We start from the raw sequence: 23,523 nt of genomic DNA on the forward strand, positions 1-23,523 counted from the left end.
ACCAAACCTACGTCTGATTGGTGTACCTGAAAATGATGGGGAGAATGGAACCAAGTTGGAAAACACTCTGCAAGATATTATCCAGGAGAACTTCCCCAATCTAGCAAGGCAGGCCAGCATTCAGATTCAGGAAATACAGAGAACGCCACAAAGATACTCCTCGAGAAGGGCAACTCCAAGACACATTATTGTCAGATTCACCAAAGTTGAAATGAAAGAAAAAATGTTAAGGGCAGCCAGAGAGAAAGGTCGGGTTACCCACAAAGGGAAGCCCATCAGACTAACAGCTGATCTCTCAGCAGAAACTCTACAAGCCAGAAGAGAGTGGGGGCCGATATTCAACATTCTTAAAGAAAAGAATTTTAAACCCAGAATCTCCTATCCCGCCAAACTAAGCTTCATAAGTGAAGGGGAAATAAAACACTTTATAGACAAGCAAATGCTGAGTGATTTTGTCACCACCAGGCCTGCCCTAAAAGGGCTCCTGAAGGAAGCACTAAACATGGAAAGGAACAACCGGTACCAGCCACTGCAAAAACATGCCAAATTGTAAAGACCATCGAGACTAGGAAGAAACTATAGCAACTAACGAGCAAAATAACCAACTAACATCATAATGACAGGATCAGATTCACACATAACAATATTAACATTAAATGTAAATGGGCTAAATGCTCCAATCAAAAGACACAGACTGGCAAACTGGATAAGGAGTCAGGACCCATCAGTGTGCTGTATTCAGGAAACCCATCTCACGTGCAGAGACACACATAGACTCAAAATAAAGGGATGGAGGAAGATCTATCAAGCAACTGGAAAACAAAAAAAGGCAGGGGTTGCAATCCTAGTCTCTGATAAAATAGACTTTAAACCAACAAAGATCAAAAGAGACAAAGAAGGCCATTACATAATGGTAAAGGGATCAATTCAACAAGAAGAGCTAACTATCCTAAATATATATGCACCCAACACAGGAGCACCCAGATTCATAAAGCAAGTCCTGAGTGACCTACAAAGGGACTTAAACTCCCACACAATAATAATGGGAGATTTTAACACCCCACTGTCAGCATTAGACAGATCAACGAGACAGAAAGTTAACAAGGATATCCAGGAATTGAACTCAGCTCTACATAAAGTGGACCTAATAGACATCTACAGAACTCTCCACCCCAAGTCAACAGAATATACATTTTTTTCAGCACCACACCACACCTATTCCAAAATTGACCACATAGTTGGAAGTAAAGCTCTCCTCAGCAAATGTAAAAGAACAGAAATTATAAAAACTGTCTCTCAGACCACAGTGCAATCAAACTAGAACTCAGGATTAAGAAACTCACTCAAAACCGCTCTACTACATGGAAACTGAACAACCTGCTCCTGAATGACTATTGGGTACATAATGAAATGAAGGCAGAAATAAAGATGTTCTTTGAAACCAACAAGAACAAAGACACAACATACCAGAATCTCTGGGACACATTCAAAGCAGTGTGTAGAGGGAAATTTATAGCACTAAATGCCCACAAGAGAAAGCAGGAAAGATCCAAAATTGACTCCCTAACATCACAATTAAAAGAACTAGAAAAGCAAGAGCAAACACATTCAAAAGCTAGCAGAAGGCTAGAAATAACTAAAATCAGAGCAGAACTGAAGGAAATAGAGACACAAAAAACCCTTCAAAAAATTAATGAATCCAGGAGCTGGTTTTTTGAAAAGATCAACAAAATTGATGGACCGCTAGCAAGACTAATAAAGAAGAAAAGAGAGAAGAATCAAATAGATGCAATAAAAAACGAAAAAGGGGATATCACCACCAATCCCACAGAAATACAATCTACCATCAGAGAATACTACAAACACCTCTATGCAAATCAACTAGAAAATCTAGAAGAAATGGATAAATTCCTCGACACATACACCCTCCCAAGACTAAACCAGGAAGAAGTTGAATCTCTGAATAGACCAATAACAGGTTCTGAAATTGTGGCAATAATCAATAGCTTACCAACCAAAAAGAGTCCAGGACCTGATGGATTCACAGCTGAATTCTACCAGAGGTACAAGGAGGAACTGGTACCATTCCTTCTGAAACTATTCCAATGATAGAAAAAGAGGGAATCCTCCCTAACACATTTTATGAAGCCAGCATCGTCCTGATACCAAAACCTGGCAGAGACATAACCAAAAAAGAGAACTTCAGACCAATATCCTTGATGAACATTGATGCAAAAATCCTCAATAAAATACTGGCAAACCGAATCCAGCAGCACATCAAAAAGCTTATCCACCATGATCAAGTGGGCTTCATCCCTGGGATGCAAGGCTGGTTCAACATACGCAAATCAATAAATGTAATCCAGCATATAAACAGAACCAAAGACAAAAACCACATGATTATCTCAATAGATGCAGAAAAGGCCTTTGACAAAATTCAACAACCCTTCATGCTAAAAACTCTCAATAAATTAGGTATTGATGGGACGTATCTCAAAATAATAAGAGCTATCTACGACAAACCCACAGCCAATATCATACTGAATGGGCAAAAACTGGAAGCATTCCCTCTGAAAACTGGCACAAGACAGGGATGCCCTCTCTCACGCTCCTATTCAACATAGTGCTGGAAGTTCTGGCCAGAGCAATCAGGCAGGAGAAGGAAATAAAAGGTATTCAATTAGGAAAAGAGGAAGTCAAACTGTCCCTGTTTGCAGATGACATGATTGTATATCTAGAAAACCCCATTGTCTCAGCCCAAAATCTCCTTAAGCTGATTAGCAACTTCAGCGAAGTCTCAGGATACAAAATTAATGTACAAAAATCACAAGCATTCTTGTACACCAATAACAGACAAACAGAGAGCCAAATCATGAGTGAACTCCCATTCACAATTGCTTCAAAGAGAATAAAATACCTAGGAATCCAACTTACAAGGGATGTGAAGGACCTCTTCAAGGAGAACTACAAACCACTGCTCAATGAAATAAAAGAGGATACAAACAAATGGAAGAACATTCCATGCTCATGGGTTGGAAGAATCAATATCGTGAAAATGGCCATACTGCCCAAGGTAATTTATAGATTCAATGCCATCCCCATCAAGCTACCAATGACTTTCTTCACAGAATTGGAAAAAACTACTTTAAAGTTCATATGGAACCAAAAAAGAGCCCGCATCGCCAAGTCAATCCTAAGCCAAAAGAACAAAGCTGGAGGCATCACGCTACCTGACTTTAAACTATACTACAAGGCTACAGTAACCAAAACAGCATGGTACTGGTACCACAACAGAGACATAGATCAATGGAACAGAACAGAGCCCTCAGAAATGATGCCGCATAGCTACAACTATCTGATCTTTGACAAACCTGACAAAAACAAGAAATGGGGAAAGGATTCCCTATTTAATAAATGGTGCTGGGAAAACTGGCTAGCCATATGTAGAAAGCTGAACTGGATCCCTTCCTTACACCTTATACAAAAATTAATTCAAGATGGATTAAAGACTTATATGTTAGACCTAAAACCATTAAAATCCTACAAGAAAACCTAGGCAATACCATTCAGGACATAGGCGTGGGCAAGGACTTCATGTCTAAAACACCAAAAGCAATGGCAACAAAAGCCAAAATCGACAAATGGGATCTCATTAAACTAAAGAGCTTCTGCACAGCAAAAGAAACTATCATCAGAATGAACAGGCAACCTACAGAATGGGAGAAAATTTTTGCAACCTACTCATCTGACAAAGGGCTAATATCCAGAATCTACAATGAACTCAAACAAATTTACAAGAAAAAAACAAACAACCCCATCAAAAAGTGGGCAAAGGACATGAACAGACACTTCTCAAAAGAAGACATTTATGCAGCCAGAAAACACATGAAGAAATGCTCATCATCACTGGCCATCAGAGAATGCAAATCAAAACCACAGTGAGATACCATCTCACACCAGTTAGAATGGCCATCATTAAAAAATCAGGAAACAACAGGTGCTGGAGAGGATGTGGAGAAATAGGAACACTTTTACACTGTTGGTGGGACTGTAAACTAGTTCAACCATTGTGGAAGTCAGTGTGGCGATTCCTCAGGGATCTCGAACTAGAAATACCATTTGACCCAGCCATCCCATTACTGGGTATATACCCAAAGGACTAAAATCATGCTGCTATAAAGACACATGCACACGTATGTTTATCGCGGCACTATTCACAATAGCAAAGAGTTGGAACCAACCCAAATGTCCAACAACGATAGACTGGATTAAGAAAATGTGGCACATATACACCATGGAATACTATGCAGCCATAAAAAATGATGAGTTCGTGTCCTTTGTAGGGACATGGATGAAACTGGAAAACATCATTCTCAGTAAACTATCGCAAGGAGAAAAAACCAAACACCGCATGTTCTCTCTCATAGGTGGGAATTGAACAATGAGAACTCATGGACACAGGAAGGGGAACATCACACTCCGGGGACTGTTGTGGGGTGGGGGGAGGGGGGAGGGACAGCATTAGGAGATACACCTAATGCTAAATGACGAGTTAATGGGTGCAGGAAATCAACATGGCACATGGATACATATGTAACAAACCTGCACATTGTGCACATGTACCCTAAAACCCTAAAGTATAATAAAAAAAAAAAAAAAAACATTATGAGATTTTTTTTCACTTTTTTTAAAGCTTATCAGCAATCATTTGTGTTCGTGTATTTTATGTGTGGCCCAAGACAATTATCCTTCCTCCAATGTGACCCAGGGAAACCAAAGATTGGCTTAAAGCAAGAGTTGTCAAACTCTTTATGTGAATGGCCAGATGGTAAATCTTTTCAGAGTTGCAGACTCTGCTGTTATAGTACAAAAGCAGTCATACACAACATGTAAATGAATGCATGGCTGTGTTCCAACAAAACTTTATTTACAGACATTAAAATGCGAATTGCATATATTTTTCAAATGTCACAAAACATTGTTCTTAATTTTTTCACCTGTTTGAGAATATAAACACTATTATTAGCTTACTGGCCATACCAAAAACAAACAAATAAACATGTAATGGACTGGATTTGGCCTGGGGACATAATTTGCCTGACCCCGATGTAAAACCCTAAATTGGCAACTTCCCTAGGAAATGGAAAGAGTCTTCAATTTCCCAAAGTACTAACTTCCAAAACAGAAAGTAGTTGAAGCTCTGGGAGATTCAGGTGTTTTATATTCAAACATTAGCTGTTTATCCCAGAGAATGTAGGAATTTTGAAAAAAGAGTCAACTTTGGTTTGTTCCTCATACAGAGGTTTCTCCCTTAACCTCTTCCTTTCTCCTTAGCCTGTTCCCTTTATTTTCTTCTGTTTTATCTCCACCCCAGTAACAACAGTTTCTTTTTCATGTTTTTGGAATTCAAGAGAAGTATCTGGAAATCCATTATCAGCATTTATTCGTGACTTTAAATCTTCCATTGATTTGTCTCCTATATCTCCTCACTGTACCTTAAGTCCATTCCCATTCTGAGACAATTTTATTTTACACCCAGAATATTTTAATGTTTTTATCTACAAATCCTTTAAGAAATTACAAGAACATAAAGTGAAACCTTTCTCAGCCCTCTTTTTAAAAAAGGAGTTCAAACTCCTCTCTGGGTAAGGGATCCCAGTCTACAACACACTGTCCTTTAGAATGCCACCAGTAGAGCCATGGATAACAATGGGAGTTCAACACAAGACGTTATGGTGAAAAGCACTATGTAAACTATAAAGTGGTATCTATGTTATCATTGGTGGTATTATTATGCCAAGTGCCAAGGATGCTAACTTGTGAAAGTGAATTTTTGTGAAAGAGGCAATGTTTTCACTGGGCTACTGGAGTCATTCCCAAGAGGCAGATTAAGTACTACTCCCATCGAAGATGGCAAAGCAGCTGGGTTATAGACCCGATTCTAGCTCTGCTTCTGCTAAGGACCAGTCGAGGACAAAGGGTAAGTCATTAACTTCTGTGAGCCTTCCTACTTATCTTGCAAAATGGAAAGGTTTCGGCAGACCATTAAGGGCTCTTCCATGTTATGATCTCTAAGGGTTTGGGCTGTAAATGACAACAGAGGAGGAAAATGAACCTTGCTGAGCAACTACTAGGTGCTACCTCTTAACGTCAGAAAAATGATCACATGAAATAACTCCCTAAACCACTCTTGTCTGGTTGTCCCTAGGCATTATAGGAGCAAAGCAGGTTGTGGTTCCACAGTCAGTTACTTCATGTGTCAAGATTGCCTGGTTGCTGCCATGGTCTTCCCCAAAACAAAGTTTAGATCTTTCTTAAAACTTGTGACTATTTATTACATATCTGGAAGGTTAAGCACAGTGCAACCCCAAACAAGAAAAAGTCAATAAGCCCTAAGGTTGTTTTACAGAAATATCTCTATGGGCTGTAGTATTTGAATGCTTTGGGCAAAATAAAACCCTTCAGGACAAAAGCTACTTCTAACACATCATTGAAAAGGCAACAACTGCTGAGGGCTTTCTCTATTCTTTATCTTGAAATCCAGGCAGTTTCTCCCCAGTTCTGTTAAAAATAAATCTCTTTACCCTCACTAGACAAATCTTAATAAGTTGCATATTTTTAACAGTTCCACACTCCTTGGGTATCTTGTCTTAGTCTGACAAGGTACAACATCATGAGTGATCCATATGTGAGGGACAAAGGGGCACTGTGGCTGGCAGGTGTTACCCTCTGACTTCTGCAAGGCTCAAAAGCACTGGCTAAAACCCATGGGGTGAAAAAACAACAAGAAAAGTATCTGTTTTCAAGTTTGTTGCTTGGAGTCTGGGAGGCAGGAAAAGTTACTTGTTTATAGAACAATTTATGGTTACAATTTCAATGGCTGATTACTTGATTTCTTCATCCAGCTCTTAATCACAGATCAAACACTGGTTCCAATAATGAAATAATTTTAGGCATGATTACAGACAGTCTCCTACTGAGGACTTTTGCCTAGGAACAAGGAGCTCCCAGCCCACGCTCAGTTTAACAATGATCAGGACAAGTGATGCAACTGCAGTTCTTCCGCCCGGGTGACACAGCCCTTAGGAATATCACTTCCCCCCTTTCACACTGAGAGTTGTTTGCTCAGTGTGGTCAGTGCGGTGAAGGTGAGAGTATGGTATTTATCCATCACAGCGCCAACCCGCTCCCTTCTGTGCTCCACAGTTAAGCTACTATTATCTTTGGAAGAAACAGCTATTTTCTCCTTCCCCTGCTTGAAAACCGTAGGCAGCTCCTTATTGCCTATCTAATCAGGTCTACGTCTCAGCATGGCTTTCAATACCCTCCAAGATGGAACCTGGCCTTACATATTTTCTAAATGCCACACCACAACCCTTCCCAGATCCTCCATGCTGGTCCTTGCCTCTGGGCCTTTACAAAGCCACTTTCTCTAACAGGATAGCACTTCCCCATCTTCTCTCCACAAAATCCTGTTTCTCTTTGAAAACCCACATCTGCCTTTCCTGTTGAATAGTCTTCTCTACAGCCTCAGGCAACAACAAATCGCTTCCTCTTGGCTCCACTTTGCTCAGACCTGATTATATTGCACTGATTCATAAACTCTGTCTGTACCTTTCTCACTATTTCCACCTTCTGTGGATTGCAGGCTTTTTGAGGGTATGTGGACCACGTCTCATGTCCCTATTTCCCCCAACTCCTTCATACCCAGGCTCTGTGGTGCTCGGCAAATGTTTGTTGAATGAGCCTGGATGGCATATAACTGTTAAGTGTGTATTTGATTTATAGCAGAGGGGGTAACAGAAAAATCCTCTTTTGCAGGGGTATGAAATGACCTCCTCCACTCTTGGTAGAAATAGCTACCTATTCTTGGCCACACTCGTGATACCATTTTCCCTCCCATATAGGTTAAATGTCTCATGTGACGAATACGGTAGATATCAGGGCAGGCAGAGCAGACCCTGTGGACTGACCCAGGTAATAGGCTACAAGTCACAATTACTTTCAGGAAATAGAGGGCTTGAAGTCTAAAACTCTGACATTTGCAGGCAGAGCTGGTTTAAGAGCAATACTAGAAATGGGATCAGAGTCCTGCCATGGCTTCCCAGCCATTGGTGTAGAGGCCAATGCTGCAGAAGTGACCTTCATAAAATTCTCAGACAGCAAAGAAAGCAGGATTTACTAGTGGTGTCAAAAGGATCTAGGAATAAAGAGTTTTAGGGAAGGCCAATCTTCTCTAACTGGTGTCTAGGGAAAGATCTCAGAGGGCAGAGCCTGGAAGGGGGAGCAAGATATAAGAAGAAAAGCCATTCCTACAGTGGTGTTTTGAACTCCAGTAGACAGTTAAATAAAGGAGAGGCGATAAAGGAGATGAAGGTTGAGCTCAGTTAAAATTATTAGGGAACCCCATGTTCAATGTGGTTCAATGTGGTTTTTCACCACCAGCCGAGTGTTAACTATCTAAACCACCTGTTAAATATCTGTCCCTAGAGTCATTAAGATTTTGCTGGAACCCAAGGATAACTTTTAAATTTAAATAGCCCTTCCAGTCTAGAAAGGGGATTTTAAAAGGGAAGTGAGCTAGTTAATACACAAGCAGAGATTGAACTTTCTTATCTCCCTAAGACACAGGATGGTCTCAGCCTCCCCCACAACCTGTGTGCACTGAAAACCTCTAAATCACACGTACAGCACCATGTCACCCGTCAATACTCAAGGAATGGGTCTACAATAAATGCACAGATTTTATTTTTCAAACATATTCCCTGAGAAAAACTGAGAAAGCAATCACAAACATTCAGCAATTTAACGTGTTTTAACATAACCAATTGTTTGAAAATAAGATTCGTGCCCTCATCCCACAAACACTGAGTGCCTACTGGTGCCAGGCACTGTGGAGGATACTAGAGAGACAAGAATGAATGAGACAACAGCACCAGACTCGAGCGGTGCACAGCCTGGTAAGGGATACAGATGATTCAAAAACAATGTGGCTCCTCTTCTACCACTTGAATGCAGCTGCCCTCTAAAAAGTCATCAGTGACTTCCTGCTGGCCAAGACCAGTGACCTCTTTTTAAGAATTGGACTACTTGAGGCCGGGCGCGGTGGCTCACGCTTGTAATCCCAGCACTTTGGGAGGCCGAGGCAGGCGGATCACGAGGTCAGGAGATCGAGACCACGGTGAAACCCCGTCTCTACTAAAAATACAAAAAATTAGCCGGGGGTGGTGGCGGACGCCTGTAGTCCCAGCTACTCGGAGAGGCTGAGGCAGGAGAACGGCGTGAACCCGGGAGGCGGAGCTTGCAGTGAGCCGAGATTGCGCCACTGCACTCCAGCCTGGGCGACAGAGCGAGACTCCATCTCAAAAAAAAAAAAAAAAAAGAATTGGACTACTTGGCAATCCTATTCCTACGACATTTCAAGAAAGACTAGAATGAACATAAGGACCTAGCCCTGCAGATATCTAGGGGAAGAGCGTTCCAGGTAGAAAGAGAAGCAAATACAAAGGCCCTGAGGCAGCAAGAGGCCTGGTATATTTAAGGTAAAGCAAGGAGACTGGTGTGATTAGAGAGAAATGGGCCTGAGGCAGGGTAATAAAATATAGAGTCAGAGATGGAACTTGCAGGACCTTGCAGTGTTGGTTGTTGAAGGAGATGGAGAGCCACTGCTGGGCTGGGAAAAGAGGAATGACAACATCTCAATTAACATTTTAAAAGGGTTATCACTGTGGTTAGACAAGACTGTAGGGGTCCAATAGAGGAAGCAGGGGTGCCAGCTAGTAGGCTTTTACAGAAGCCCATGTAAGAAATGATGGCGGCTTGGACTAGGATGACAGAGGTGATGGTGGCGAGAGGCGGTCAGATTCCAGATATATTATGCAGGTGAAGTAGACAGAATTTGCTAGTGGATTAGACATGGCCTGGGGGAGAAAAAGATATGTGAAAGATACCTTGAAGATTTTCCCCTGAGCAACTGGTAAGGACAGAGATGCCACTCACTGAGGCGGGGAAGATTGGGAAAGGACCACGTTCTGGGGAAATGTCAGGAGTTTGTCTGGGGGCAGGTGAAGTTTGAGATCCCAACTAAACCTCCCAGTAGAGACAGGAGTGGTATGAGAGTTGCAGGAGTCTGGACCCCAGGGACGAGGTGGCGCTGGAGATATATGTGGAAGCCAAGCCTCTCTTGTGTCTTTCAGCATCCTCTCTCACTAGCTACAATGACTCAACCAAACCCATCCGCCACTTGGTATAAGAGCAAGCTTGACTGCAGCCAGCCTGGCTTCTTCATCCTCACACATCATGCCCACCCTAGCCTGTGTTCTCAGGGCTCACTTGTCCTGGAAGAGTAAGGTTTCCAGTGATGGCAAAAACCTCTTAAGAAAGTACTATGGTAATGGGTGCAATACAGATTGTTATCCTAATGCACTATCTTTCTCTAAGGAAACACAATTTTGATGGAGTTGCTTTTCATAGATTCTTATAAAATGTACTAGCATCAAAATGTGAAGCTCTAGATGTATTCAAAATGGTGTCCCAGATACCAAAGGAGTTTCTTGAGAAACAAATGCTTAATCAGATTTTCCCAGAGGGGTACCTACTATCAGCTCAGGTGCCCTCAGACTAAACTATTGGGGTATTATTTTGGAGAAGGCTGACAAATTATAAGCAGTCAAAGTAAGAAAAATCACACTATATTACTTCTTGCAAAAACCAATGAAAGTGAAATAAACCAGATACTAAAATCCATCTGTAAGTCCTCATCATTTTGCTGCACTCACTTCAGTGCATTGTTAGCACCTTACTAAAGTCATTCACGGGCTGGGAGCTCGACAAGTACTAATTATTCTCTTCATTTCTATGCCCCTGCAAACAAGACTCACAAAAGTTTAAAAGTGGTTACCTTTGAAAGCCTGGTGAACACAGCGTGCTTAAAATTATCCATAGAACATTACAACCAGACAGATATCCAGACAGAAAGTTGGACAAGAATATGCATGGTAGGTTATGTGAGTTTTTTCATCCTCAAGTGTTAAGAGTTAGAAGAGTAGGCTGAGTTCTTCTTCCATTTGGGCATCAGAGGTCATTTGCAGATCCTGACATAACTAATCCTCTGAGTTGGTGGAGGAAAGGGTTGGCCAAGCCAGTCAGAAAAGATCTGAACACCGGCCCCCAGGAAGCTGGGCAAGTGCCAGGTAAAAGGAAATCTGCGAAGTTTTCGCCATGGCAGTATCAAAAGCGATGAGACGATTTTGTGGATCTGGCTGCTGCTCTCTGTGATTCACAGTTCACTGGTCTACCACGATTTGGGCTTTGTTCTATTTTTGTGAAACTTGTGTATGCATGTATGTGGCCAGTCTGTCTGTCTCCATGCCTGCCCATGTATATTTTTACCTACCCACCTGCCTGCCTTTTCATTTACCTAGCAGCTAAGAATAGAACCAGGGAGTTGGTAAGTTCTATAGAGTCATATTCTAGTCCATCCCTTCATCTTACACATGAAGAAACCAAGGCCCAGAGAGCAGTGACCTGACCAAGGTCTCTCAGTGAATTTCATGATAGAGTTGGAAGGTAATCAGTAGGGTGGCTGATTTTCAGTTCTTGGTCTCTGTCCACCTCTGGCTCAGCCTCTTGCTACTTTCTCTCTCTGTGTCTCTTTATCTCTGCATTTCTATTCCTGTGCCTGTCTCTGTGTCTCTCACAAACACACGAGCTTTGGGAAATTAACCTTGGTTTGGCAGATGTTCTACTGTTTCACTACTTTCTTACAAATGAACACATCTTTATAAATATTTAGTAGACTCCCATTATTTTACTGCACTACCTCAGCTCCAAACTTTGGTCATGTTTCGGTAATATTCCCTTTTGCAAAAAGGTCACACTAAGTGCCTTTATTACGACACAGATGTTGCTTTCCCTGTGGGATTATTAGGAAATATCTCAAGGCTAGTTTCTTAAATTAATTTTTATGATACCTCTTCTTCCCACAAGTTGACCCTTACCTTAGAGTATTTAAAATACTGCACATATTTCCCCATGGCAAATTAAGAATTCACTTTTAATTTGATCCATACCTTCCAATGTAACTTGTTGATAGTAAAAAAGAAAGGAAGAACATTGCTTGCATTTTCATCAAATAACACTGTAATCTATTACATGTCATATACAAAATACCTTTTAACTTGAAAAGTCACAAAAAGAGAATACTCCCTAGGGGATTTTCCCAATCCTGTAGAATGTGACTTGCCACTTTCTGTTTTCTTTGGATTTATATGAGAAGGGAAATGAGCATATCAGGTGTGTTGGATATTCTTTCCAGTTTGTTGTCTGTTTTAGATTATAAGCTCCCAGAAGACAGGGCTACATTAATCCTCTGTTCAGTGTCCATTTAGTGTCTTATGCAAACAGTCAATGAATCTGTGCTTTTGGCTCAGATTTGCTACTAGAAATGGAGCTGGTGTTGCAAAAAGAAAAAAAGAGAAGGAAAAATTAAGGCTGGCTCTTCACAACAGGTCACATGAGAGTTATTCTGAATCGGTCTGGTTCTACATTCAAGAAGAAACCACAGAATATTACCTATAAAAACTACTTATTTCGAAACTAGACCTCACCATTCTACCTGCCTTTAAAACTGGCAGATAGAATGAAAGTGTATGCATGTGAATCATGCCAAGAGTCCAAAGATATTTATATGAGGTGAAGTAATGAACATACCTGCCCCATCACTAGCTATAGCAAACCATAGAATAGTTCCCTTAGTAGTTTCTGACCCAACAACTCAACCTAGAGCAGACTCCTTGAAGTACCAAGTATCTACGTTTATACATATTAGTATGCACCATATTCTACCACAACGGTTAGTTCTATCTCCCAAATTCAATGTGAGCTCTATAAAGACAGGATCTCTCTCTGATTCACCTCTGTACTCCCAGTGCCCGGCAGAGCAGTTGCTCAAGTAAACACCCATGGAGAATATCAATGCTTCTCAAAACAGGTAGCTAACATCACACTAAAGATGTAATTAAATGGCTATCATTGGCTTCTTCTCATTTTACAAAACCATCTCTATTAGATATCCTTTAATGGGGACATGTCTAGAACGATCACTAAAGGGACATGGTAGATACCACTTAAGTTAGTACAAGAAGGAGCACACAAGGGGTCCTCAATTCTCCTATCATGGCTTCCTTTGTCTGTTCATCTTCATCGTGACATTTTAGCTTATAACATTCTTGCCTTTCCTAGACTCAAACTGATTGTATCTCATCGAAGTGGTGTATTAGCATTCTACAGATTTATTTGATACAAAATAGCATAAATGAAACTCCACTTTATTTGGACTAACGAAATGAAAGAACTAAATTATAATTATAATTGTGACAGAATCAAATTTTACATGTTACTGCTGTACTACATAGTTTGGAATGTCTCTGAATGTTTATTTTATGTACCAATATAACAGCTGAAGTACATTTGCCAATGATGACAAGGGTTGATCAGAATTGAGGAGAGGCAGAGAAATGGAGACAGTGCTGTTGGTAGCTATAGATGCCTAAATGCTTGCCAAAGGATAACACCCATTGCTGGAGCCCTTTCACTGCCTTTAAAAACATGGGCGTGCTTATCACTAGTTAGTGTAGTATATATTTTTACTGACACTCAAAAATATTACAGTAATTACATATATACCCTCATTTGGGGGCAAAACCTTTATCAATCAATTTGATCTTCCACTATATATTCATAAGACCTGGCTCCATATCATTTTTGATGTTTCCAAAAATCAAATCCATCCACAAAGGATAAGTTTGCCCCCACAATGAGGTTATTCCAAAGGCTACACATCCCCTATCTAGCACTCCACTTAATTGTTTCATAACATTCATCACAATATGGACACATTTTGTTGACTTGCTTCCTCCAAGTTATCTATATCTGCCACCAGAATATAAGCTCCCCGGGAGCAGGAACTATACTTGTCTTATTCAATTGTCATATCTCTAGCATTAAGAATAGTGCTGAATTATGGTAGGTGCTCAATAAGTGTATCTGTAATGATTGAATTAATTAATATAGTAGTATATTTTCAATCACATTACTGGATAATCACCAAGAGGCCCCCTCCAGTTTCTCCAAATCTATTGAAGGACACTACCTGTTTTCCCTCAGCCCCAGAATGACCCAGAGCCAATTGACCTATGATTGTAGGCCATGAAAATTAGTGAACAAAAGTACCCATTGCCAAGACATAAAATACCTCCTGCATGAGGAGGGGAAATCAGAGATCCTGTGCTTAAGATTGTTGTAGGACAGAAAGCTAGGGGCCTCTCCCTAACCCTTACCCGTTATCCCACTTTGACTCCAAATAGGGAAATATTCAGGTACTCATGTTAAATTACAGTTACTGTGGGTTAAATTTAAAATCAGCCCCAAGAGTGTTGTTTTATTTATACATATTTTGATAGCATTGTAAAGGAGACACTGAATATAGAGAGGAATAAATGAGGCTTTCTGGACTCTACTGGTGGATTGCTTTACATGTGATTTCATGATCACTGAGTATTAAATCACATGGCTCTTCAACAATAAAACATTGTGTTGTTTTCAGAGAATCTTCATCAAAAAGCTCTTATCCCATTTCATTTTCTCATATAAGATGCAAGCATTTATAATTACAACTAATTCATTTTTTGAGACTCTCTATTTCATCTCTTATGAATTTCAGAAAACCTCTATTAATTAGGAGAGGTTTTTCCAGCAAAAGAATATCACAGTGACCACTTTCCCCTGCACAGGTTCAGAAAGTGGGTTATCGTGTAAAAGGTGTGAGTCAGAAAACGGCTCCTGCCTAAAGCATCACACAATGTCCATTTCTTCCCTGTAGCTTTTATTCCTTTTCATGCAAACAAGCAGCAGTGAGCTTAGGAAACACTTTACTTTGCCTCATGCATCATCTATGACATTGTCAAATCAATTCACATGAAAAAACAGGAGAAAGACTACGCACAGTCTCCTCACACAGCCTCATGTGGATTTATACGTCAATATAGAAACCATCAGTAAAGGCCATTAAAGACCTATTTATGCCAGTTTAGGATGACTCTGACATTCCACCACTGTACATAGAAGCCTTCTTTTAGGTCTCCTGACAAATGAACAAGAGCTCCCAGGGAAGAAAAGGCAAACTGTGCCTTGTGATGAGCAGAAATCAAGTTAGAATTGTAGAAGCCATGAGAAGAAAGACCAATGCACCACCAAATGCCATTTACAGATGGCTTGTACCATACCCATTGCCCAAATTAGAAAAGTGGAAAAGTTTCATAACCACACAAGATCTTGATGAAGCTCCCTTGTAATTCTAGTGTCTGGCTGATGAGGCAAGGTTGAGAAAATCAATGGAGGTCTGGAAAATCAATGGAGCCCATTGGATAGTAAGCCAATGAAAGTGAAGGGACAGGAAGCTTCATGGTAGCACAGTGACCATCATTTTTTTCTGAGGTGCAATTTTAAGATTTTGGAGAAGAGCCATTTGTCAAGAGGAAATCTTTCAATTCCAAAAGAGGAACAGAAATAATCTAATAGTTTCTAACTTGTTAAATAGTGTTCTCCATTTTATGTGCACATAAGATTGTGTATATATATATATGTATATATATATGTGTATATATATATGTATATATATGTATATATATATATGTGTATATATATATGTGTATATATATATATGTGTATATATATATGTGTATATATATATATGTGTATATATATGTGTGTGTATATATATATATATATATATATATATATATAATTGTGCCATGAGTGCCCTGGTCAAGACAGTGAGACCAAACTAAAGGAAAACATTAGAGATGAAAAACCATACAGTATAGAAAAACAGAAAGACAAGGAGAAGGCCACAAATATGCCTGGAAAGAGACCCAAAGTACTGAGAACCCTAAACAAAAGACATTTCAATCTTCAGATGGAGAATGGGCTACAGCTGTCATTAAGAATGAGCATTAAGAGATGATGTGTACCTTTAAATATGGATCCCCAGTCTATAGCCACAATCCTCTGTTTCTTCATTTTCTTTTAAGCTAAATCTTGAGTTTTAGGCTTTATTTCCAATCCAACCACTCTCACCTCTAAGCGATCCTGTACTATCTGTTAGCTGGCCCCAACCCCTCCAAAACAAAATTCCTTTTACCTGTTTCTAAGGGATTTTGTCCACCTTTGTTGATAAAGTTCTTTGAGCATAATGAATTAAAAGTGCTGGCAACAAACGTAGCGCTAAGAATTAAACAGCAAAAGCAAGCCAAAAAATCAGCGAGTTTAGTTAATTACAAATCAAGAAACTGGATAGGATTCAGTTGACTTGCGTTCTTCTCTTGCATCTGCCACTAATTAGCTGCATGTACTTAGATAAGTCATTGTCTTGATGTGCATCTATTTCCTCACCTGCAGAAAATAACAGCCTTTTCAATTAAAATCATACAAGGACTCACTGTGCTGTATGCCTTCCTCACTTCTTTCTCTATGCCCCACTCTTTTTCTATGTCAAGAACCTCTGTGACTGTAAATCAGAGTTGCATTTCTAGGAGTTTCCAAACTCTTTTGGTTCCTCTTCTCCTGAAGATTGCTTTACCACAGAATCATGCTCAGCTTTTCTCTGGATTTTTAAAAAACTGCTTTCCTAAAATCTAGTCATGGAGTTGATTGTTGTACTTAGAACACAGCCAAGTATCTGAGTAATAAGTGGAATAGTAAGTGACAACACAGAAGTTTTAAAGAAGGGAGATGCAAGGGTACTTGGGATATTAGCAACATTCTGGTGCACCTTCTCCAAACCCACCCCACCTGCTTCCCCATCTTCTCCCACAGAGCTCAATGGGACAGGACGGGAGGTGCGGGAGGAGTTAGGGAAGGCAAACTTTCTAACTCCTACCTCAGTTCCTACCTGGGGCTTTAACTAGGGGCTGAGGAAGACAACAAAATGATGGCTGGAAGAATCCGAGTGGCCTTCTAAGAGTTAACATGCTTTTCTTGGCACCTAACTCACTAGCAAGCAACACCTATGCCATATCATTTTGAAACCACCAAACATTTTAGTGGTGCTTGGCTTTTTAGTTTTTTGAAGATTCCCCGTGGTCAAGCTGAAAAGACAATGAACTTTCAGATATTCACATTTAAGAAATTGACAATTGAATGTGCTGTGCTGAATTGCTGCTCTAGCTGGCAGAGGTTAAAACAAGACACAATGTTTTAAGTTCTTGTGACATTTACAAGAATTGTAAAGCTGGCTTTTGCTGGAAAATGTATGCTTAATCTAAGCAATTCTGATACACTGGAAAATGTTCCTGCATATCCACTTTACAAAATTAAACAGCATATTGAAAAGAGTTTTTGGCTCCATCTCTGAAAACAACTAATTGTACTACTTTCGAACTAAAGAGAACCTCCAGGATCATCTATTTAACTTTGAACGCTAATTTTAAAAATAGCTTTTCCCTTTACAGAAATAGGCAAAGCCAAATGCTTACTAACTCTTAATGCTTGCATTTTTCTTTCAATAGGTAGTTTGCCTTGAGTAACAAAAATGCACTGAGTAATCAAGTAAAATATCCTTAAAGGATTAGCATCCATTTATATTCTATAACAGGGAAAAGAGTGAACATGCTGAATTCTAATACTGACTATGACAAGAAAAGTGTGGAACAGAAATTTGACAGGAGGCTACATTAGTTTACTCTTCAGGACTAGCTGAAGGGAGGTGGTCCTAATAGTAGTGGCAAGAAGCAACAAAATGAGAATGCATACCGAGTCCAGAATATCATGAGATGGAGGAAACCAAAGGACCCAAAGTGTAACTGAAGTCTGTACAAAACCAACAAAAGCAAAGAGCAAAATTCACCTCCTCAGGGAGGCCTTCTCTGATCAGTCTGCAACTGTCTGATCATTCTCTGTCCAATGTGTTTGATTTCTTCATGGCACTTACCACTCTCTATGATAATCTTGTTCATTTACTTGTATACTTTGTTTTCAATTTCCCTCCAACACACACACACACACACACACACACTTTAAGAAACACAAGAGCAGGGACCTTGTCTGTCGTATTGTCCCCCGTGTCTAGAACAGTGCCTGGATCATAGTAAGTGCTCAATAGATACATATTGAATGAATAAATCTAAGAAAGGAAAGAGACGTTATATTATGATTGATGAAAACCATGAGAATAAAGGCATTTGAGACTCTAAATTCAAGGATGTTTTTCATCATTCTTACCTCCAGTGAGAATAAGAGAATGTCTCTAACTCATGCAAGGTAAAGGAAATAGAAGCACTGGCCAATATGCACATCATTATAATGAGAGGTTTTGTGCCATGAGGGATCTGAAGGAGAAGCTAGCATAGTGGAACAGAGGGTGGCTGCCATCTACATAGCTCTGACAGGAGCTCTGGGCATCCAAGTAGATCTCTAGGTTTACTGATGCAATGAGGGATCCTTGGGACCTGAGAGGGACCATGAAGGGGACTTTGAAACTGACAGCTGGGACCAAGAACACTTGGAATTGAGACTTACAGACAAAGGCCCACGCCAAATTTCTGAAGGGGAGAATGGTGTGCAACCATGAAGTCAAGGAACTCACAAGTAGATGATTTCCACTTGGAGGACAAAATGGTCTTCAAATATGCCATATGGTAGTAGCTCAAACAGGAGTGACTGTACTGCATTTTGAGAAGGTAGAGAGTGGGACTATTCTTCTGCAAAAGGGATATTGTCCTCTGTGCTAAAGATATCAGCCCTGAGCTGCAGTTTCTGTAGAAATAACTCATTTACAACGAATTCTCCTGACAATAGTACACACATTAACCAAGACTTGTCTATTCCTTTACTCTAATTAAGTTTTAGGGTTAGACATAATCATTCTTACCCTGGCCTGAAACACTGGCAAGCCAACTTGAAATGTAATACCCCAAAGCAATTCAATATTTACTAAATTTAAAGGAAGTAATCAATTTCTAATTCAGATTTATGTACATTCCTTTCCCACTTTAACACTGTCTTATTTCCCTTAAGTTCCTCTTTGGTCATTAAGATTGTCAGCAAGATTATGGCCATTGAACAATTTGTGACATGTTGCAGATATTTCTAAACTAAATTAAATTGTCAATGTACCTGCATATAACAAAAGAAAAATGTATTAGACACTTAAGGACAGAGACCCTATATCTTCTGTATTCACAGCTGTGTTGCTCCACAGAGAGCTTGGCATGTTCTGTAAATATCTGCAGAACGAATGAAAGAAAAAAATCTATCTCTCACTGATAGAATTATTTGCACACATTCAAAATCTCAGGCACACCTGACCCAGCATATGTGTATGTGTCTACACACACATTTGCTCTCACAAAATTCCCACCTGCTCATCATTCAAGTTGAGTACATCATCTTTCCCCTTGGCATGTGCGTTTCTTAAACAAAACACTGAAACAAGATTAACCATAATAAGTGTCCAAAGAAAGACGATTTTGGCCAGGCATGGTGGCTCACGCCAGTAGTCCCAGTACTTTGGGAGGCCAAGGTGGGTGGATCACCTGAGGTCAAGAGTTCAAGACCAGCCTGACCAACATAGTGAAACTCTGTCTCTACTAAAAATACAAAATTAGCCAGGTGTGGTGGCACATGCCTGAAATCCCAGCTACTTGGGAGGCTGAGGCAGGAGAATCACTTGAACCCAAGAGGCAGAGGTTGCAATGAACTGAGATTGTGCCATTGAACTCCAGTCTGGGTAACAAGAGCGAAAAAAACTCGTCTCAAAAAAAAGAAAAAAAGAAAGATGATTTTAATTAACATCTCTTCCAAACATGCCAATCTTCCAGCACCTAAAAACTGAACTCAATTTTCATCTTAGAAAGCTGTTCCCTTATCCCTAGAAAATATAAACCTTTTAAAGTTCCAACTGCCAATTGACATCTCCAGTGCATAATAACAGAAATTCACAGTTTATCTGTTATGTCTCCCCTGGAAAGCTCAGTTTGAAGCACTTTGCTAACTTAGACCACTGTTACTTCTGCACAGACTAATGCTCCACACTTGTGCCTCGTTTTCAACCCTTAATACCTCTGAAGCTAGATTCCTCCATCTGCATTCCTGAGAAGGATGACAAAAGCCAGACTACGCTTTCAGTCTTCTAGGACATCCTGCCCTGGAGATTCTCAGCAGGCAATTGGAAATTGGAGTTAGCCTGGAGCTCCGGAATGAATTAAGGGTTGGAAAGGTCAATTTGGGAATCATTAGTGTAGAGGTTAAAGGTGAAGCTATGTGAGGAGATGAAATTACCCAGGGAGAAAATATAGCAACAGAAGAGAAGCAGATCAATGACAGGACCTTGGGAATTGCTCTATTTAAAGGTGCAGCGAGGGAGGGAGAAGATGTGGGCACGCGTGCACGCGTGTGTGTGTGTGTGTGTCTGTCTGTCTGTCTGTGTACGTATGGAAAAGAGATCCCAACAAAGGAAACCTAAGGAATGTAGAGAATACATCAAGATAGATTATGAACACTTTCAAGCAAGAGAATATGTGCAAAAGTGTCAGAATCTCCAAAGAGTTCAAGAAGACTGAGGCCAGGGAAGAGGCCATTGAATTGTGAAACATGGTGGTCACAGGTAACCTTTGGGAAAGCAGTCTTTCTGATGCAAATCGTATGAACTTGTGTGCCCAAATATGCATGTGTACAGGTGTATGTGTAAGTACCCCAAATCACTGTAAGATTAAATATACTATTGAGTGAGGCTGCCACTGGGTATGCCAAACAACGAGGGTAATAACCACCATTATCGACTGTTTACTATGTGCCAGGAACAGTGCTAAGCACTTGATATGCACGATCTCATTTTAATCCTCAAAACAAGCCTATATACTGGCTACATTTCACATATAAGAAAACTACCTGAAGCCAACAGAGATGAACTAAATTACCCAACGTCGCACAGCTGGAAAGTAGCAGTGCCAGGATTGGACCCGAGGTCAGTTTGACTCTAAACGCCTAGACTGTCAGTCACTGATGTAATGTTTCCACTATGGTAATGTTAATTAGGTAATCTATGCATGAAGGAAAGAGAGCTGATATTGGTTGAGTGTCTCATTGCCAGGTGATTTGCATAGGACATCTCCTTTCACACATATACCATCAACATTATGGCTATGTGTAGGTAAGCCTTATGAGGGCATATTTTAAAAATTCTGATTCAGTTGTTTTGAAAATAAGTTGAAGCTATATGATTCCCAAACAACCAGTTATCATTCAAACTTACTATAATAGTTCCCAACGTTTGAAAGGTACAAAAAAAAAAGTGTGGCATCATTGATTTGGTGGTTGTTATCAAGATTCAAATTACTGACAATCATACTCATCTGAAAAAGAAGGGAGTGTGACGGAATGATCTTAAAGCTCCCCTCCAGCCTGGACTTTCTATGATTCTTGTATGCAGGTCTAATGCCAATAATTTTAAAGATATGCAATATGTAGTAGAACGTAAATGCAGCAGCAGAACTGATTGGCATGTCAGCATCCTTTTATTCATTAACTTTATAGAGGTCTATTGTTAAAATATTACAAAAATAAGTCTGGCTGTTCAAGGCATTGATTGCTAACTGAAATAGAAACTTGGAAACTCCATTACAAGATGATACACTGAAAATCCAACAAAATAATTTGCTTACAGTCAACTGCAGACCCTATGATACAGTTGGCTATAGGAAAAAGAGAGAGAGATTGACAGGCACTCTGGCTATTAATGTTTTTGCTGTCCTTAGAAAAACAAATGAGGTTCTGGTCTGAAGCAATTAGTATCGCTGTTAATTGTGCATGTGTGTAGCAATAATACTAGGCATTTGGGATGGCTTCCACTGATTGTTCCCTTCTTTCTCTGGATTACAAAAATCTATTCAGACAACTAAAAAATAGCAAGTACTTATGCAAATTGTTAATTATGAGGCAGAGATAATCATAATCTTGTACATTTATGAAACTGCATATACAATGGGGATTACCAAAAATATTATTTGTTTTATTACTTTACTAGCAGTTGAAAAATAATGCTAGCCTTGCAAATAGTTTTCATACATCATTCAGCTCACCACAATTCAAAAAGGGCCCCATTGATATTTACCAAAACCGTTTCTTTCCCATCTCACCATCTGTACTCCTCTTTTTTTCTCTCATTAAGGCCAGGTATTAGTTGCTCTGGCAATAATTTCTGGTCCAACTAATCAACACCATAATAAAAATAAAGAGTGTGTCAGGATTTGCTTTGTTATACAGCAAAACTGTTTTAAAGAGATGGTGCTATCATCTAGCAATTTTAAAGCAAAAAGAAAACAAAATTCTCAAGATTTCCCCATAAAAGCTATTATAGGGATAGTAGTACCTATGTTATTGACCATTGTCTTAATGGTCATCCACTCCATTTTATTTTACAGGCGAGGAAATTAAGGCTCAGAGTGGAGCTAGTGCTTGACAAAAGTCACCTCATTAGTAACAGAACTTGGTACTTTGCCTCCATGACACACTCAATCTATGATATTTAAATGTTCTCCCATACTAATACTGTGTGATTAGGTGTCCATGTGTGTCTGTGCCGTTTAGCTCAATAAATTATAATCTGACTACAAAATTAAACACTAAATTTACTATTCTCAGCTGTCAAGTAAATCCATTGAGGCCCTAATGGGAGTATGGAAGCCCAGCTACAGAAAGCTAAACTGGGCATCCCCAAAATGTCTCAAGTAGTCTATTTTAATGGGAGTCTGTCCTTGTGGAGAAATGCCAGAGCTACAGTCTTTGCTCTTGCTAACCTATTTGGCCAGGGAGTACAGGGTGGATTGTAGGTGGGTATTAAGAAAAAACAGAGGCACTAGTAAATATTTCTGGAGCCAATAAGCCTACAAAAAGCCAAAGACAGTACTGGTGAGCATCATGACCTTAGAAAACAATGTGCCAAGCGACTAGAGCACACATTTCCAAAATGGCTTATGGTTCTTGCAAGCCTCTCTGGCTATGGTGGCAATATGATGGTACAGCTCTTAGCAACAGTTGTTGCCTGCAGGGGCATCATCCGGGAGCATTCTCAGTGTCCCTCTTCCCCACAGAGAGGAACTTTCTTGTATTTGATTAGATTTGCTCTCCTGCAGGGTTCATGTCATAAAGGCCCCTGGCCTATGGGATTACTTGTAAATATGCAAGTCTACATATTTACATACGTTAAAAGCCCTGATATTTTCAAATAATTGATTTCCCTTCAAGGAAGTGCTGACCTACTTGTTCTCTAACTCACAATCCAGCCTAGGGACAGGCAGACGTGCCTGAAGCACTGTAAAAAACACTTTCCCAACGGTTTGGGTCTTCTTAACAACACACTCTACTATGTCATCCTATTTCAGCAAAAAGAGGAAAAATAGCTAATGACCTACTGCACACCTATCTGGGGTGGTCGCCCTGAACATTCATCCCCCTTCTGAACTAAGT

The 23,523-nt window shown here is 39.9% G+C and overlaps 1 protein-coding gene across 2 annotated transcripts in view; it reads right to left on the bottom strand.

Moving 5' to 3' along the window:
- The window catches only part of HS6ST2 (heparan sulfate 6-O-sulfotransferase 2), a 332,806-nt gene that overhangs the window by 64,852 nt on the left and 244,431 nt on the right, over positions 1 to 23,523 (bottom strand). The gene's annotated exons all lie outside the window — the stretch shown is intronic.

This window comes from Nomascus leucogenys, chromosome X (assembly GCF_006542625.1).
Source record: "Nomascus leucogenys isolate Asia chromosome X, Asia_NLE_v1, whole genome shotgun sequence".
Classification (NCBI taxonomy): Eukaryota; Metazoa; Chordata; class Mammalia; order Primates; family Hylobatidae; genus Nomascus; species Nomascus leucogenys.